At 38.2% G+C, this 14,535-nt stretch overlaps 1 protein-coding gene across 3 annotated transcripts in view; it reads left to right on the forward strand.

The window, feature by feature from the left end:
- The window catches only part of Slc44a1 (solute carrier family 44 member 1), a 185,778-nt gene that overhangs the window by 67,912 nt on the left and 103,331 nt on the right, over positions 1 to 14,535 (forward strand). The window lies entirely within an intron of this gene.

The following is a 14,535-nucleotide window of genomic DNA, read 5'->3' on the forward strand; positions in this document are numbered from 1 at the left end:
ATGAATTTTACATTCATTGGTTCTTTACCTATTTATATTTATCTGGGTATAAGAGTTGAGAGCACTTGAAAAGTTAGAAGGCACATGGTTAACACCAGTTGCAAATTTAGGATTCCTTAGGACCACCTTCAGGTTCAGTAATTTGCTAGGAAGAAAGACTCACAGAACCCACTAAAAGCTATTATACTCCTGCTATGAGTTTAGAACGGGAGAAGATGCAGTTTAAAGTCAGCCAACAAAAGGGAGTCAGATACAGAGCTTCCAGTATTCACACTCTTGGAGAATAGAACCATGTGGAGTCAGAGCACCTTAATTTCCTGGCACTGATGTATAACAATCCACAGAGTATGGCCAACTAAGGAAGCTCAACTGGGCCCCAGTGTTCAGCATTTTTATTGGGACTTTTTAATGCCCTTGACTCGTCCCTATTCTCCAGCCCCTCCAGTCAATCTGATACCACATGTGATCCAGAACTCCTAGAATACCTAAGGCTGTTGGTCTTTCCAGAGTGGTCAAACCCTGCCCTACATACTATCTGATGTGGCCCGCCCTCACTAGGAATCACATTGTGATTTCATGGTGACCAAGACCACAGGTAAACAAAGACACTCCTAAGAGGTGTAGAGATTAACTCCAAGAAATCAAGGTCAAAGTCCAGATCTCTTTCTGAGTAAAGTTAAATTCTTCCTACACACTAGGGCTCTAAAATTGCATTTTATAACTTAAATTGCATTTTATAAAGCATACATTCAGAAGATATTTTATTTATTTTATTTTTATAGTTTTATTGAGGTATAACTTACATATGATAAAATTCACCCATTTTAAGTATACACTTTGAATTTTGGTAAATATTTGTAGTGTGCACCTTCATATTAGGTCCTTGTGTTACCGCTGTTGACTGGTGACGAGTTCTTGCTTCCCCAATGTTGAAGAATAACACCAAAGAAGCACGCCGAGGCAAGGTCAGAGTAGAAATTAGAAGTTTATTAAAGGACAGCAGAAAAGACTTCTCCCGGAGGAAGAAGGGGACCCAAGAGGTGGAACCCGTGGAAGGGATGTTGTCTCCCCTTTTTATAGTTCTTTCAGTGATGGAATGTAGGTGGGAAGGACCGAGGGGTGGGACACAGGTGGGCCAAAGAAGTAATCTGGTCAGGAAGGACTTCTGAGTCAGCACCTTTTTGCTGGGGGCTGTTCATTAACATTTCTTTGAGGTGGACTTTGGCCTAGGGCCTTTTCGGGACTTCCATGAGTTGTCCTGTGTTTTCCCTGAGTCATTCTCCGCATGGTCTCCATTTTAGATTTCACTAGATATTAGACCCGATTTATCTAACTACACTGACTACCTAACTTTAAATCTGGCTTCACTTGCCTCCATCCTTACCCCCAGGCAACCACTGATCTGTTCTTGTTGCTATAGGGTTTTTTCCCTAGACCATCATGAAATCATAGATGTAATATTTTGTCTCTGCCTTTTTTTTTTTTACATAGCATAAGGTTAATGAGATTCATCTGTGTTATTTTAATACAGCATTAGGTGGATCTTTTTAAATTACTGAGTAGTATTCCATTGCATGGTTATACTACATTTTTTAAATCTATACATCTTTTTAAAATTTCCATATTAAAACTTTTTTTTACTATCATGAATAATACTGCTTTGAAAAGATGTGTACATGATTTTATATGGGCAAATATGTCATTATTCTTAGCTGGATATTTAGAATTGGGATTGCTGAGTCATATTGTGAGGGTATATTAAACTTTATAGGAAGTTGACAAAACTGTTTTCCAGAGTGGTTGCCCCATTTTGCAAGGAAAGGGGAGGGTTGTGGGCTGTACCTCTCATGAAAATTCTGTATTATCAGTCTTTTTATTTTTAGCTATTCTGGTGGGTGTGTAGTGGTATCTCGTTGTTTTTACTTCACTTACTTCTAATGACCAGTGGTGTTGAGCATCTTTTTTTAAAAAAAAAAATATTTTTAGTTGTAGATGGACACAATACCTTTATTTATTTAATTTTATGTGGTGCTGAGGATCAAACAAAGTGCCTTACACACGCTAGGTGAGCATTTTACCTTTAAGCCCCAATCTCAGCCTTGTTGAGCATCTTTTTAAGTGCTAATCAAACATTCATCTATCTTCTTTGTATTTATACCTTTTGCACATCTTTTAACAAATTGGTTTCTATTAATGACTTGCAAGAGTTCTTCATATAATCTGGATATAAGACTTTTGTTAGGTATATGTTTTTTAAATGCTTTCTCTAATCTGTGGTTTGCCTTTTTGTTTTCTTAAAACCATCTTTTGATGACGAAAGTTTGTAATTTTGATGAAGTCAAATTTATCCATTTTTATCAATGGTTCATATATTTGTGTTTTATTTAAGAAGTTGTTGCCTTTAAGTTCACAAAGATTTTTTTCCATGCTTCTAGAATTTTTTTGATTTAGTTCTTGTGTTTTTGTCAATGATCTATTTTGATTTAATTTTTGAATGGTGTGAATAAAAGCCAAGATTTATCTTCCCCAACTCTCATACAAAATTACAGTTATTCAGCAGCATTTATTGAAAAGACTACCTTCCCCTTGGATTTATCCTGGCATCTTTGTTGAAAATAGGTTTTTATCTTAAGTCGAAACAAAAGGAGTTCCTAGTAGGGGTAGCCACCAATATTACAGAGTAATAGAAATAGTTTTCCTCAAATTAAACAAACAAGGATGTCACCTTTTTTATACTACTGTTTCAAATAACTAGTTGAAACAAATCCTATAAAAGAGATAAATGGAATGTGTATAGGTCATTACAGAGAAAATAATACTATTTGCCAATGGCAAGGGACTATCACATGGAATGTTTAGGAGATGCAATAAAAACACCTTGAAATGAGGTGCTTAAATTATATGTTATAAAACATGTACCTAAGTAAATTTAGTCATTTATCACTATGCAGAAAAATATAAGGAAAAATATAATACTTGATTTTTTTACAAAAAACTAAAAGCCAAGAAGATATATGTGTGTGTATACACACACATACATATATATGTATATATGGCTAAATATAGAGATTTATAATACTTTAATGGAAAGAAGAGAAAACAAATAATAAGAGAAATTTAATCTATTCCTGCGTAAATAGTCTTAATAAAGATGATGATACTAACAAAGTTAATTTATAAACTTAATGCAGTACCAGTTAACATCCCAGTTGGATGTTGACTTTAACTTTAACTTGATTGATAGTATAAAATGCAGAGTAAAAAAGTAGCTAAGAATTTCAGAGGAAAAAAATAGTTTTTTAATTATTCTTAAAATAATTCGAAAGGATTACAATGAGGTGAATTTATTATAAAACAATGAAATAGAACTTGGGAGCCACGGTAGAAGTGCAAAAGAGATTAGACCAGAAGTCTAGGCTAATTATAGTTACTGAAGTTGACACCAGATTAGCTGGAAACCGTCTGGCTTTCAAGGCAGAAAAAGAAACTTGTAGGTTTTTCAGCAGGGAATGAAAATTGAGAAACCACTAGGCAGACACTATAAATTGCATAAGTGGGCTGGGTATAACACAATAGGAAATATTGGACTTCTGAACTTTGTATGTGTGCCCCATACAGAGAAGATAGCTGCTACTTGGTTTTAGCTGAGGTTTGGCATGTACACAAAAGAGTCTGCGATGCTAAGTTTTCAGGGAGTCCAGAAGCCTGTTGGGAGGAGCTCACAAGACTTGTTAGATCTCAGGATTTTTAGATGTTGGCATTTAGTGTACTGGCCAAACAAAATATGTGGGAGTGAAGGGTACCTTATTGAATCAAGATTACATATCTATAGTTTTCACTCTCCTATTAATAACTGTATACTTTTGAGCCGAACAAAAGGAGTTTAGCCATTCTAAACTAAAACTTTTTCCAGAGTATATTTACGAGACCTAAATATAGGTTAGTAGCAGTGATGGAAACAAAATAGAAGTAGAAGAAATAAATTGATAGTAGATTAGTACATATGAGAAGCCAACTAAAATAAAACCTGTGAAAGCAATCGTGTTTAACAAAAAATATTAGGTTGAATGATATGACAAAGAAAGCTTCCTTTAGACGGATTTTCATCTCATACCATGCAAACTAAATTCCAGATGAATTAAATATTTTGAAATGAATATTATACTTATCTTTGCTTTGGAGAGGAGATAATTTATACATTGTTAAAGCTATAAAGAAATTAAGTAGTACCAAGGTTGGCATGTTTGATTATGAAAAATTTGATTTTCTGGTACAAAGATAAAAGCAACACAATGGAAACAGTATTTGCAGTTTTTTTATGATAGTAAGATTTTTCATGTAATCGGGGATGTATCCATAAGGTTAGATGTAGTGGACAGCCAAAGGATAGTTTATACCATAGAAAATAACAATAATATTTGACCTAAAGGGCTTCGTTTATAATATTAATACAGTAGTAGTAGTACCCACTTCCTAGGGTGTCTGGGGAATAAATGTGCAGTGCCAGATGGGGAAAAGCAGCTCTTTGAACCAACTTCACATGTGTATTGTTTACAAAGCACTTTTTATCATTCTTCTCATTGATTCTTACTCTAGCCCAGGACAGTTTTTAAGTTTTCTCAGTGGAGACTTTTAGGGTTCACTTCTTCCACAGTCACAACTTAGTCTTTGTCACCACCTTAACTGATCCACCCGTAAAATCAATCCAGAAAATTCAAGAACTCACCATTCTGGCCTCAGGTTTCTCTTTCCAACTCACATGTTCTTTTTAGCTACTGCAGCCATTCTTTCATCTTTAGTCTAGAAATTACTTCCTTAGTTTATCCTGAGTGGTCTTTCCTTTTTACTTTTACCCTTGTTTTTTCCTGTAACATATTTTTTCTTTTCATAATATTGTGACAATATGTAGTATCTACCTCTGCCTCACTCTGCCTTCAACAAAGATCTGCTTCTATTTTGTTTCCATTGCTGCTATAACCTATAACCTAAGTGTGAAGGTCAAAGGAATTGAATAGACATTGCAGATACCTGAATGATTAGGTTCATGAATAGGCACACAAGAAGATGCTTAATAACATTAGCCATTGTGTTAGGCAGCTTTTTGTTGCTTTGACAAACTACCTGAGAAAGTCAACTAAAGGAGGAAAGATTTATTTTGGCTCCTGGTTTCAGTCCATGACTGGCTCCATGCTTAGGGTCCTGAGGCAAGCAGAACATCATGGCAGCAGGAGCATATGGTAGAAGCCATTCTTCTCACAGTAGCTGGGAAGCAGTGGCAGTGGGAGGGGCGGGGGACAAGATACAATCCCCAAGCATATGGCCTCAAGGACTTACTCCCTTCAACTAGGTCCTGCATCTACATTTTCTACCACCGCCCAGTTGTGCATTCATCTATGAAGACCTCAGTGGATTAATCAGTTGATGAGGTCAGAGCCCTTATGACCCACTAACTTCCCCAAAACCGCATCTCTGAACATTGCTTCACTGGGGGACCAAGCCATCAACACCTGAGCTTTTGGTGGACAACTCATATCCAAACTACAACAGCCATCAAAGAAAAAAAAATTCAAATCAAAACCACCAATCCACTAGAATAGCTAGCTGTAACAGAAAAATACAGTTGAAAGTTTTAACAAAAATGTGGAGAAATTGGAGCATCTATATGTTGCTATGCATTGCTGCTGGAAATGTAGAAGGTGCAGCTGCTGTGGTAAACAGTCTGGCCATTCCTTAAAATATTAAACATGGAATTACCATGTATAACAGTATCACTCCTTGGTGTCTACCCAAAAGAATTAAAAATACGTGTTCACACAAAGACCCGTACATGAAAATGTTGATAGAATTTTTCATAATAGCCTAAAAGGAAAAACAGCACACAGACTGTGGATGCAGGACCTAGTTGAAGGAAGTGAAGCCTTGAGGCCATATCCTTGATGAATGAGTCAACAAAACAAGGTATATCTACAGAATGGAATATTATTCAGCCACAAAAAGGAATGAAGAACTGATATTTATTATAGCATGAGGAATCTTGCAAGTGTTACACTAAATAAATTAATGCAGCTACAAAAAGCATATATTGTATTATTCTACTCATATGAAATGTCCAGAAGAAGCAAGTTTATATGGAGGAAAAAAGTTGATTAATAGTTGTGTAGGGTTGAAGGAGAAGAGATATAGGAGAATGTGACTGTTAATAAATAATTTCTTTTGGAGTGATGAAAATACTCTAAAATTATATTTTACTGAAAAACTCAATAAAATATACTTAAAACATTGAATTACACAGTTTATAAAGGAAAACTTTATGGTATGTTAATTATACCTCAATCAAGTTGTTAAATTAAAGAGAAAATGAACTCTCTTGCCCTTGTCTCATGGCACATACCGTTTCTCAGTATGATTACTAGAAAAGTTGATTTTGAGAATACCCCTGATTATGTAGTATGAACAATGAACTTGTTTTGGAGGTGTTCTTCCAGTAAACTTTGCTAAATAGAAAAAAGTCTTTTTTTTCTTGTAGCTCTTGTAAAATATTTTTAAAGATGTTTTATTTGTTTTCTTGCCTCCGCTTAGTATAAGAAACACAATTTATAGTTAGTGATTCCTGGATTTTATTTTGGCAGTGATTTCTCCCTTGATGGTACAAGGAAGAGACTGGCTTTGCAGCTAAACAGAAAAATCATTTTTCTCCCATGCTTTTTCAGTTCCTGCCTTTGTCTTGTTCTGTTTGTATATCTTTGGCTTGTGTGTGTGTGTGTGTGTGTGTATGGGTGGGGTCTTCCTTTTAATGTCTTTCATTGGTACTGACAGTTGGTTCAAAACTGTGAAATATGAATTCTCATTTGAGGAAAATACATGTCAAACTGTGTATGATTTCAGGAGGGTCACGGATTAGAAATCTCAGCGGCATACTTGCTTTGGTGACCTCATCTACTTCCAGGTGTAAATTACCATTTATATGCTGAGCAATACAAATTCTCTATCCCTGTCCAGGTTTCTCTGCTAGGAACTATAGCTAACTGTCTGGGTCTACTTGGATGTCCTACAAATACTACAAATACTTCGTATCTTCTTATCCTTTCTAAACCGCCCCTCCCCTTTTTTTAATAGAACGGGATTCCAAACCAGAACACCCCAACCACCCTGGTCTGAATTGATACTAAGCATGATCCTTAATTTTTCCATGTCCTCTACATGTATCAGTCATCAAGTTTTGTTTGTTTGTTTGTTTTCAATCTTTTGAAATTTGTTCCTTCTTGTTACTATTCCCACCAATGATTGAAGGCCTCATTTCTTGGTGGAAATCCTGTAGCTTCCTGACTAGTCTCCTTATGTTCTGTCTTGTTCATTCTCCATATTGCAGCTGATAAACTCCCAACAGCTTCTCAGCATCTTTAACATGGGCTCTAAACTTGTCAGCACCGTTAATAGCACTTAGAAGGCCCTAGACAACTTCACTCCAGCTCTCTCATCCAGCCACCATGTCTCATCACAGTACGTATCAGTCATGCTGATCTTTCTTGTTTTCTCAGCTGAGCCCTGTTTTCTCTCACTTTATGCCCTGGTGGGCTCATTCCGTCCCTGCTTATCCCCTTTCCTCCATACCTGGCGAACTATTATCCTTCTTTACATCTTGGCTTTAGATATTTCTTTTGTGGGCATCTTGTCTCCATTCACGAGACCCATCTGAGGGTCTGTCCACATGGTTTACAGCTGTCTCCTTAACTTCTGGACTGTGAATGCTGGGAAGCAAGATGCTTGCTGGCATGGTTCTGTTTATCATTCTATCTCTAGTGCTTACTTAATCCTTTATCTGGCTGAGTGGGTATTTAATAAATATCTGTTGAATAAAAGAGAGTTTTTTTCTCTACCTAAAATATCTTATTACCAACTTTATCTTGACCTCAGCTTCACTTGAGAAAATTTTGTACAATTACCATCTGTTTATTAATTCATTAAATGATTATGGAGCATCTTCATTGTACCAGGCATTCATTATTTTAGGCACTAAAGATATAGTGATTCGTAGTCAAATATCCCTGCCTTTCTGAAGCTGAGATATATATATTACATATTATGAGAGAGAGAGAGACATATACATATATACATACATTTTGGTGGAGACAGATAATAAACAGATAAATAAGTAAAATACACAGTGTGTAAATGAAAGTGCTGAGGAGAAATGAATGAAACAGGGAAGATGGAGAAGGCGCATCAGAGTAGAGGGTTGGCCTTTTAGACAGAGTAGCCAGCAAAGTCTTCAATGAGGAGGTCAATTTTGGAGGAAGACTTCAAAGAAGTAAGGGACTAGCCTTGTTGCTCTCTAGAAAAGGAAAATTCCAGGCAGATGGTACAAAGGCCCCAAGGTGTGTGCCAAAGAGTTTGAGGACTAGAAAGGGGACTAGGGGAGACCAGTGGGAGTTAAGGTCAGAGAGAGACAAATGTTCTCTGAGTGTTGTTTCACAATCTGATCCCTGGGGGTCCTCTGCTATTTGAACTTGTTTTCAGCTGTTGATGCTCTGAACTACCAGAAGGAACTATGAAATTCTCCCTTCTTAGCAGTTATCTGTAAATCAAGGGCCAGAGAAATGCTAGCAAAGGAGGCTGTGGTGCCAGTTAGCTTCACTTGATTCTTTGGGGATTGGTAAGGTTCATTCTTAGTATTTGTGGTACTTTCCCTCAACCCCAGGAGATTTCTGCCTTTTCTTCAGGATGGGGGACACAGTGATGACATCCCTGTCATCAGCCTAAATAGATGAAGCTTTCCAGTTACCACAATCCTCCTCTCTTTCTGTTCTCTGGTCTGTTTTAGTTCATTTTCTATTGCTATAACAGAATACCAGAGCCCAGGTCAATTATAAGCAATAGAATTTATTTGACTCACAGTTCTGGAGGATGGGAAGTCCCAAGATGAAGGGGCTACATCTGATAAGGATTTTCTTGCTGCATCATAACATGATAGAAGGCATCTCATAATGAGTGAGAAAGAGAGAAAAAATGAATAAACATGCCTACGTGTGCACAAGAGGGCCAAACTTCCAGTTTTCCTCAGGAGCCCACTCCTATAATCACTCTACAGATAATGGTATTAATCCATTCATGAGGGCAGTACCTCTTAAAGGTCTCACCTCTTAATACCATCGCAGCAACAAGTAAATTTCAATGTACAGATTTGAGGGGACAAACATTCAGACCATAGCTTCATGCAGGCTGGGGGTGTTGCGAACATTGTACAACTCCCTCTGCCACTGTCTAGGGTTGATGTATTGGTTGGCTTTTTGTTTTGTTTTGATGCTAGGGACGGACTTGAGGCCTCCTGTATGTTAGGCAAGCAGTCTACCACTGAGCTACACCCTCAACTCCTGCAGTTACTATTTTGAAGACAAATTGCTGCTCTCAACTTGTTTCTTAGCTTTGTTCCAGAAAGTTGGGGCCAACAGGATTTAAGTTAATTATGTGTTGCGGTTAGTTGGGTTTTACTGACTTTGTTGTGCTGGCCCTGGAGCTCTCTCCTGTTATAACACAGCTCTCCATGGGCATTTGAGTCCCACCCCAGAGGAGATGACTGGACTTGCCTTGCTGGCATTTCCCATCCCCAGGAAATAAGAGGCCTTCTCTGTGCAGAATCCACTGTGGGTGGAGTGTAGCCTCTTGGGGCTCTCTGTAACCTCTAGTTAGTAATAGCAGAAGCCTCTGCTAGACTGCGGGTGCTTTTCCTTTCATGTGATTCACAGCGGCAGCATACTCTGTAGAAAGGAGCTATAAATTGTAAATTGATATGAGGTAATAATTGGAAAAATGATCAGACTCCATTTTTATTCCCCTTCGGGGAAGACACGCATCAGGAATCACTAAAGCAGAAGACGACGGAGGGCTTTTCATCCAGCTCTCCAGCTTCAGTGCTGCAGTGCTTCCGTCCTGATTAGAGGGGAGAGCAGCCAAATTCGGCAGGAGGCGGCCAGCAGACCTAGTATCTGCTTGCCACCTCTTGCTCCAAAAAGCCTTGCCGCAGAGAGTTACCATGGCAGCAGGAGGCAGTTTAATGGCAAAGGCTCATCTCTGGAGCAGTGCTGCTGCACCCCAGCCATTCCCGCCCTGGCCTTCAACCCAAGGGGCTGGGTTTACCAGGGCATCACTGTGCCAGGGCCATGTGAGGAGTGCATGTCGCCCAAGGGGGTAGAGCTGTAAGATCCTCCAGAGTCTGAGGGTGGCGACCTCTTCTCTTCCTGCTTCTCCTTGGTGCATAGCTCTTTGATGCCTCATCCTATAGTCGACCTTATCAAATCATTTGCAGTTCCTTAAATATGCTCTTTCATGCTTCTCTGCTTTTAGGCATGCAGTTTCCTTTGCCTGGAGTTCTCCCTTCCCCATCTGTCTGGAAAATTCCTACTCAGTTTCAAAATGTAGCTAAGATACTGCCTCCTCCTTCTTAATGCTTCCTCTAACCCCTTACTGTCCAGGCAGAGCTACACAGTTTCCACTGCCATCTCGACCTTGTCATGAATCGCATGGTTTCGAAATGATTATTATATTTTTGTCTCTTCCTCTCTAGATTATAAGTTACTTGCATTCAAAAACTGTTTTATGAACCTTTTGTCAAACGGCCTTACTGCAGGAGTAAATACTTAGTAATGTTGGTTGAATGAATGGGATGTTTTCCTTTCACATCATCTGGTTTAATCCTTATCACGGGTGTCGTCCTACCTGGAGCAGAGCCCTGCATCTTATCCAGGTGGGACTGTCTGCTCAGACATCCTAGAAGAGTAAGCTGATTTAATCAGCCCCAGATCACTCTCCATTGCATGTATTCTCACTTTCTAATTTGAATTGGAAAGAGTAATACTTGGGAATCAGTCTCCCCAGCAGTCAAGCTAATGTGGCCTCGTGTTGGTTGCCTGACTTCTAAATCAGTTCCCTCATTTGTTGGATTAGGATGTTGTAAGGACAGAGCCTAAGATGCTTTGTGACTCAGAGTGAATTCTTGGTCAGTCTTCTGTACCTTCTCCTCTCTTCAGCGACGAAATTAAAAGCAAAATCCAGCTTTAAACTAGCTTTGAGCCCTCTCTGGCATCATGTCATTCATTTAGTTTTACCTTCTTGCTGTGCACACAGGTGCCTTTCAGAAGTCCCCCTCTTTGAGTGGCTCTTGTGCCTATTTCTGAGCTTTTGTGTCCCTCCTTTTGCCTCATTGTTTTGTTTCATCTCGTGTGCATCTGTCCTCTTGTTCATTATGTAGACAGAATGTTTTATTTAGATATTTCTTCTTTTCCTGCCTTTTGGACATAATTTGTTCTTGTATTTCAAAATCACCAATTTAAAGTGAATTTATTTTCTATCTCCTTCAAATAATACTAGAAGCCACCTCCACCATAATGTAGATTTACATGCCTTACTTGCTACCCTCTGTATGTTGGCTTTGCACTTTGGTCTGAGTATTTTTTTTTCTACTTCCCTCTAACTTTTCAGTTCAATGCTTGCTTAGGGTGTTTTGCAATTCCCTTTGCAAATGCGTTCTGTGTATCATGCTATCGTGCTGTGTGCGTGTTGTGCGTGCCAATGTCCTCAGGTATCTAGGCTGTTTAGTTTCTGGCGTATTTTTCTCTAATATTGCTTCCCATCTTGCTTTCATTTCTACTTTTGGTATTTTGTTTTATTGCAGTTCCTCTAAAGGATGTGAAACTTAACAAAGCTATTGTTTTTAATAGGTCTAGTAAAAGAACCACTAAGAACAGCAATGAAAAACTTGCTTTTAACTTATATTTATGAATTATCTCTGACATTGGTTTGCTATATTGGAGGGATGCAGCAGAGAGGCCAAAGTGTGTCATCAGCATTGCCTGAGAAGCTTTTGCAAAATTCATGTGCCCACCCTTGTCCCCACCATTTGCCTGGTGGGACTGAAACTGGGCTGGGTTTTGATAAATCTTTCTAGAAGGTTTTGTGGCTTTTTTACCTGGTTTTTTTTTTTTGTTTGTTTGTTTTTTTTTTTTTTGTTTTTTGTTTTTTTACCCTCTCAGTTGAAAACCACTGATTCATAGTTTTAGTTACACTCAGCAGTCCCTCCTTATCTTCAGGGAATACATTCTAAGATGTTAGGCAGACTTCTTGAAACCATGGATAGTACCAAACCCTATATGTATATGATATTCTTTCATAAAATTTAATTTATAAATTAGGCATGGATAGAGATTAAAATATTGACTACTAATAATAGAACAGTTGTAACAATATACTATAGTAAAAGTTATTTAAAACTTATGAATCCTTTGTACAATTCTCCATTTAATGTGGAAATATGAATGTGACTCCGAGGTTAAGCACCCCTTGGTTTAATTTCTAGGACCAAAAAGAAAAAAGGCTCAGTGTTAGTTTTACATTATTATATAGTCGTTATGGAATTCCCCTCATCCTCCTTTCTTATTTCCTTGTGCTGGACCTGTTCTGGAGGACTACTTAGTTCTCATTAAGGTTAGTAACCTAGCAGTCATAAACACTTCCATGCAGATTTGTCTTTCAAATGAAGACTAAATATTAGTATTGTAGTCCTGTTTTATGTTCCTATCAGAAATTATTGAATGTAGTGCCTTGCTATCAAATGTAAAATTTGTGAAAGGCAAGTAGTTTTCTTAATAATGATGGGAATTACAGAGTATATGTTAGGTACTTTATATATATATTATCGATAACATTTAGCAAACTCTGACATAGGTCATGTACAGTTTTACAGAGAAGAAAACTGAGGCTTAGAAGGATAAATATGGTGGTGAGTGACTGTTATCACAGTCCTTAGGAGGCCGAGGCAAGAGAATCACAAGTTAAAGGCTAGCAAGATCCCATCTCAAGAGAGAGAACCCAAAGCAAGTTCAGGTTGGTCTAACTAAAGCATGGTGTGAGGCTGCTGCTCAGTCACTAGTGTAAATCAGGGAATGTGTCTTAGGGTGGAACATAAATACAGTGGGGGCACTTTTGGCAGTGAAGGAGGCAGAAGCCCACAGGACAATGAGTGTTTCTGTTCTCAGGAGGCTGTCAGTGAGAGCCTCAGCCCAGCTGCAAGGCCTTGGCAGCCTCTGTCCTTTTCCTTTTCCCTAAGCCTGGTTTTCTACAATCGTGTGATTTCTCCAGACACTTCTCAGGGCATTGCTCATCACTTAGAACTTTGTACTCCTGTCCCCCACCTTGTATCCACCTCAGCTCCCACCTGCCAAGACACACCACAGTATTGTGAGGATAAAATCATTGATACATGTGAAGAGTTCAGTGTAGCACATGGTACACTGTACCACGTAAGTACACAGTAAATTTAGCTACCGTTACTGTTATTGTTAATGGTATTAATAGTGGTGTTGGTGTTAGCAATGGTCATTGATTCAAAGGTTTAGGACTCCCTACACAAGGACCTGGGTATTTCCTGTCCAGAATCTGGTTTTGTGCAGTTCATAGTACCCACACCCAGGCACGGACATGCTCAATTGGGTGCAAAGGATAGTTGGAAGGAGAATTAGTAAGAGAATGCTTTTTTCTACCCAAAGGTTGCCAGAAACATTTCTCTCTATGCCCTTACTGCCTCCTGTCATTAGCATGGAAACTGTCCATGAATCCCACTTCTAAACCACATTCCTTTTCTGGCTTCTTTGCATTCTTTTTTTTTTTTTTAGAGTTGTTAGGATTTATGTTTTTTTTTTTTTAATTTATATATGACAGTGGAATGCATTACAATTCTTACTACACATATAGAGCACAATTTTTCATATCTCTGGTTGTATACACAGTATATTCACACCAATTCATTTCTTCATACATGTACTTTGGATAATAATGTTCATCACATTCCACCATTATTAATAACCCCATGCCCCTCCATTCCCCTCCAATCCCTCAATCCCTCTGCCCTATCTAGAGTTCGTCTATTCCTTCCATGCTTCCCCTTCCTACCCCCCTATGATTCAGCCTCCTTATATCAAAGAAAATATTCAGCATTTGTTTTTTTTGGGATTGGCTAACTTCACTTAGCATTATCTTTTCTAACTTCATCCATTTACCTGCAAATGCCATGATTTTATTGCTAAGTAATATTGCATTGTGTATATATGCAACATTTTTAATCCATTCATCTATTGAAGGGCACCTAGGTTGGTTCCACAGTTTAGCTATTGTGAATCGTGCTGCTATAAAAATTGATGTGGCTGTGTCCCTATAGTATGCTGTTTTTCAGTCCTTTGGGTGTAGACTGAAGAGAGGGATAGTTGTGTCAAATGGTGGTTCCATTCCCAATTTTCCAAGAAATCTCCATACTGCTTTCCATATTGGCTGCACCAATTTGCAGTCCCACCAGCAGTGTATGAGTCTACCTTTTTCCCCACATCCTCGCCAACACTTATTGTTGTTTGTATGCATAAATAGCTGCCATTCTGACTGGAGTGAGATGAAATCTTAGAGTGGTTTTGATTTGCATTTCTCTAATTGCTAGTGATGATGAACATTTTTTCATGTATTTGTTGATTGATTATACATCATCTTCTGAGAAGT

The sequence above is a fragment of the Marmota monax genome, unplaced genomic scaffold, assembly GCF_021218885.2.
Source record: "Marmota monax isolate L192 unplaced genomic scaffold, Marmota_monax_Labrador192_F-V1.1 WCK01_AAM20220418_F8-fsc00020, whole genome shotgun sequence".
NCBI lineage: Eukaryota > Metazoa > Chordata > Mammalia > Rodentia > Sciuridae > Marmota > Marmota monax.